At 46.2% G+C, this 5721-nt stretch overlaps 1 pseudogene; it reads left to right on the top strand.

Moving 5' to 3' along the window:
* Positions 1-5721, top strand: part of LOC119285557 — a 16392-nt pseudogene that overhangs the window by 4140 nt on the left and 6531 nt on the right.

Below are 5721 nucleotides of genomic sequence, written 5' to 3'. Positions count from 1 at the left end.
AAAAATTATATGAGACCAGTGTTGGAGAACGTTGCAGAAAACAAAAATTTTCCTACGGTTTTACCAAGATCCATCTAGGAGTTCATCTAGCAACGAGTGATCGGATTGCATCTACATACCTTTGTAGATCACGCGCGGAAACGTTCAAAGAACGGGGATGAGGAAGGCGTACTCGACGTGATCCAAATCACCGGAGATCCTAGCGCCGAACGGACGGCACCTCCGCGTTCAACACACGTACGGTCAGCGTAACGTCTCCTCCTTCTTGATCCAGCAAGGGGGAAGGAGAGATTGAGGAAGATGGCTCCAACAGCAGCACGACGGCGTGGTGGTGATGGAGCTGCAGTACTCCGGCAGGGCTTCGCCAAGCACTATGGAGGAGGAGGAGGTGTTGGAGAAGGAGAGGGAGGCACCAAAGGCCAGGGTGAGAGGTCCTCCCTTCCCCCACTATATATAGGGGGCCTAGGGAGGGGCGCCGGCCCTAGGAGATCCAATCTCCTAGGGGGGGGGCGGTCAAGGAGGAATCCCTCCTCCCCAAGGCACCTAGGAGGTGCCTTCCCCTTCTAGGACTCTTCCTTTAGGGTTTCCCCCACCCTAGGCGCATGGGCCCTAGGGGAAAGTGGCGCCCCAGCCCACTTTGGGCTGGATCCCTTCCCACTTCAGCCCATGGCGCCCTCCGGGATAGGTGGCCCCACCCGGTGGACCCCCGGGACCCTTCCGGTGGTCCCGGTACAATACCGGTAACCCCGAAACTTGTCCCGATGGCCGAAATAGCACTTTCTATATATAATTCTTTACCTCCGGACCATTCCGGAACTCCTCGTGACATCCGGGATCTCATCCGGGACTCCGAACAACATTCGGGTTACTGCATATACATATCCCTACAACCCTAGCGTCACCGAACCTTAAGTGTGTAGACCCTACGGGTTCGGGAGACATGTAGACATGACCGAGATCGCTCTCCGGTCAATAACCAACAGCGGGATCTGGATACCCATGTTGGCTCCCACATGCTCCTCGATGATCTCATCGGATGAACCACGATGTCGAGGATTCAAGCAACCCCGTATACAATTCCCTTTGTCAATCGGTATGTTACTTGCCCGAGATCTGATCGTCGGTATCCCAATACCTCGTTCAATCCGTTACCGACAAGTCACTTTACTCGTATCGTAATGCATGATCCCGTGACCAGACACTTGGTCACTTTGAGCTCATTATGATGATGCATTACCGAGTGGGCCCAGTGATACCTCTCCGTCATACGGAGTGACAAATTCCAGTCTTGATCCGTGTCAACCCAACAGACACTTTCGGAGATACCCGTAGTATACCTTTATAGTCACCCAGTTACGTTGTGACGTTTGGTACACCCAAAGCACTCCTACGGTATCCGGGAGTTACACGATCTCATGGTCTAAGGAAAAGATACTTGACATTGGAAAACTCTAGCAAACGAACTATACGATCTTGTGCTATGTTTAGGATTGGGTCTTGTTCATCACATTATTCTTCTAATGATGTGATCTCGTTATCAATGACATCCAATGTCCATAGTCAGGAAACCATGACTATCTGTTGATCAACGAGCTAGTCAACTAGAGGCTTACTAGGGACATGTTGGTGTCTATTATTCACACATGTATTACGATTTCCGGATAATACAATTATAGCATGAATAAAGACAATTATCATGAACAAGGAAATATAATAATAATGCTTTTATTATTGCCTCTAGGGCATATTTCCAACAGTCTCCCACTTGCACTAGAGTTAATAATCTAGTTACATTGTGATGAATCGAACACCCATGGAATTCTGGTGTTGATCATGTTTTGCTCTAGGGAGAGGTTTAGTCAACGGATCTGCTACATTCTGGTCCGTATGTACTTTACAAATATCTATGTCTCCATCTTGAACATTTTCACGAATGGAGTTGAAGCGACGCTTGATGTGCCTTGTCTTCTTGTGAAACCTGGGCTCCTTGGCAAGTGCAATAGCTCCAGTGTTGTCACAGAAGAGCTTGATCGGCCCCGACGCATTGGGTATGACTCCTAGGTCGGTGATGAACTCCTTCACCCAAATTGCTTCATGCGCTGCCTCAGAGGCTGCCATGTACTCCGCTTCACATGTAGATCCCGCCACGACGCTTTGCTTGCAACTGCACCAGCTTACTGCCCCATCATTCAAAATATACACGTATCCAGTTTGTGACTTTGAGTCATCCAGATTTGTGTCGAAGCTAGCGTCGATGTAACCCTTTACGACGAGCTCTTCGTCACCTCATAGACGAGAAACATTTCCTTAGTCCTTTTCAGGTACTTCAGGATATTCTTGACCGCTGTCCAGTGTTCCTTGCCGGGATTACTTTGGTACCTACCTACCAAACTTACGGCAAGGTTTACATCAGGTCTGGTACACAGCATGGCATACATAATAGAACCTATGGCTGAGGCATAGGGGATGACACTCATCTCTTCTATATCTTCTGCCGTGGTCGGACATTGAGCTGAGCTCAATTTCACACCTTGTAACACAGGCAAGAACCCCTTCTTAGACTGATCCATATTGAATTTCTTCAATATCTTATCAAGGTATGTGCTTTGTGAAAGACCTATGAGGCGTCTTGATCTATCTCTATAGATCTTGATGCCTAATATATATGCAGCTTCTCCAAGGTCCTTCATTGAAAAACTCTTATTCAAGCAGGCCTTAATGTTGTCCAAGAGTTCTATATCATTTCCCATCAAAAGTATGTCATCTACATATAATATGAGAAATGCTACAGAGCTCCCACTCACTTTCTTGTAAACGCAGGCTTCTCCATAAGTCTGCGTAAACCCAAACGCTTTGATCATCTCATCAAAGCGAATGTTCCAACTCCGAGATGCTTGCACCAGCCCATAAATCGAGCGTTGGAGCTTGCATACCTTGTCAGCATTCTTAGGATCGACAAAACCTTCCGGCTGCATCATATACAATTCTTCCTTAAGGAAACCATTAAGGAATGTCGTTTTGACGTCCATTTGCCATATCTCATAATCATAGAATGCGGCAATTGCTAACATGATTCGGACGGACTTTAGCTTCGCTACCGGTGAGAAAGTCTCATCGTAGTCAACCCCTTGAACTTGTCGATAACCCTTAGCGACAAGCCGAGCTTTATAGATGGTCACATTACCATCCGCGTTTGTCTTCTTCTTAAAGATCCATTTATTTTCTATGGCTCGCCGCTCAACGGGCAAGTCAGTCAAAGTCCATACTTCGTTTTCATACATGAATCCTATCTCGGATTTCATGGCTTCTAGCCATTTGTCGGAATCCGGGCCCGCCATCGCTTCTTCATAGTTCGAAGGTTCACCGTTGTCTAACAACATGATTTCCAAGACAGGGTTGCGCCTTCGAATTTCAGTAGGAGCTTGATCATAAGTATCTTGATCATCATCATTAACTTTCTCTCTGGTCGGTGCAGGCACCTCAGGAACATTTTCTTAAGTTGCGTCATTTTCCGGTTCAAAAGGTAATACTTCATCAAGTTCTACTTTCCTCCCACTTACTTCTTTCGAGAGAAACTCTTTCTCTAGAAAGGATCCATTCTTGGCAACAAAGATCTTCCTTCGGATCTGAGGTAGAAGGTATACCCAATAGTTTCTTTAGGGTATCCTATGAAGACGCATTTTTCCGACTTGGGTTCGAGCTTTTCAGGTTGAAGTTTCTTGACATAAGCATCGCATCCCCAAACTTTTAGAAACGACAGCTTAGGTTTCTTCCCAAACCATAATTCATACGGTGTCGTCTCAACGGATTTCGACGGAGCCCTATTTAAAGTGAATGCGGTAGTCTCTAAAGCATAGCCCCAAAAAGATAGAGGTAAGTCGGTAAGAGACATCATAGATCGCACCATATCTAATAGAGTGTGATTACGACGTTCGGACACACCATTACGCTGAGGTGTTCCAGGCGGCGTGAGTTGTGAAACTATTTCACATTTTCTTAAGTGTGTGCCAAACTCGAGACTCAAGTATTCTCCTCCACGATCTGATCGCAGGAACTTGATTTTCCTGTCACGTTGATTCTCAACCTCACTCTGAAATTCTTTGAACTTTTCAAAGGTCTCAGACTTGTGTTTCAGTAAGTAGACATACCCATATCTACTCAAGTCATCAGTGAGGGTGAGAACATAACGATAGCCACCGCGAGCCTCAACACTCATTGGACCGCACACATCAGTATGTATGATTTCCAATAAGTTGGTTGCTCGCTCCATTGTTCCTGAGAACGGAGTCTTGGTCATTTTACCCATGAGGCATGGTTCGCACGTGTCAAATGATTCGTAATCAAGAGACTCTAAAAATCCATCAGCATGGAGCTTCTTCATGCGTTTGACACCTATGTGACCAAGGCGGCAGTGCCACAAGTATGTGGGACTATAATTATCAATCTTACATCTCTTGATACTCACACTATGAATATGTGTAGCATTACGCTCGAGATTCATTAAGAATAAACCATTCACCATCGGAGCATGACCATAAAACATATCTCTCATATAAATAGAACAACCATTATTCTCGGATTCAAATGAGTAGCCATCTCGTATTAAACGAGATCCTGATACAATGTTCATGCTCAAAGCTGGTACTAAATAACAATTATTGAGGTTTAAAACTAATCCCGTAGGTAAATGAAGAGGCAGCGTGCCGACGGTGATCACATCGACCTTGGAACCATTCCCGACGCGCATCGTCACCTTGTCCTTCGCCAGTCTCCGCTTATTCCGCAGCTCCTGCTTTGAGTTACAAATGTGAGCAACTGCACCGGTATCAAATAACCAGGAGCTACTACGAGTACTAGTAAGGTACACATCAATTACATGTATATCACATATACCTTTCGTTTTGCCGGCCTTCTTGTCCGCTAAGTATTTGGGACAGTTCCGCTTCCAGTGACCACTCTCCTTGCAATAAAAGCACTCAGTCTCGGGCTTGGGTCCATTCTTTGGCTTCTTCCCGGCAGCTTGCTTGCCGGGCGCGGCAACTCCCTTGCCGTCCTTCTTGAAGGTTTTCTTACCCTTGCCTTTCTTGAACTTAGTGGTTTTATTCACCATCAACACTTGATGTTCCTTTTTGACTTCTACCTCTGCTGATTTCAGCATTGCAAATACTTCAGGAATGGTCTTTTCCATCCCCTGCATATTGAAGTTCATCACAAAGCTCTTGTAGCTCGGTGGAAGCGACTGAAGGATTCTGTCAATGACCGCGTCATCCGGGAGATTAACTCTCAGCTGAGTCAAGTGGTTATGTAACCCAGACATAGTGAGTATGTGCTCACTGACAGAACTGTTTTCCTCCATCTTACAGCTGAAGAACTTGTCGGAGACTTGATATCTCTTGACCCGGGCATGAGCTTGGAAAACCATTTTCAGCTCTTCGAACATCTCATATGCTCCGTGTCTCTCAAAACGCTTTTGGAGCCCCGGCTCTAAGCTGTAAAGCATGCCGCACTGAACGAGGGAGTAGTCATCGGTACGTGCCTGCCAAGCGTTCATAACGTCTTGTTCTGCAGGGAGAACAGGTGCGTCACCTAGCGGTGCTTGTAGGACATAATCTTTCTTGGCAGCTATGAGGATGATCCTCAGGTTTCGGACCCAGTCCGTGTAGTTGCTGCCATCGTCTTTCAGCTTGGTTTTCTCTAGGAACGCGTTGAAGTTGAGGACTA

The sequence above is a fragment of the Triticum dicoccoides genome, chromosome 4A (genome assembly GCF_002162155.2).
Source record: "Triticum dicoccoides isolate Atlit2015 ecotype Zavitan chromosome 4A, WEW_v2.0, whole genome shotgun sequence".
Taxonomy (NCBI): Eukaryota; Viridiplantae; Streptophyta; class Magnoliopsida; order Poales; family Poaceae; genus Triticum; species Triticum dicoccoides.
Note: the sequence above shows the minus strand (reverse complement) of the source record. Positions and strands in the feature narration are given on the sequence as shown.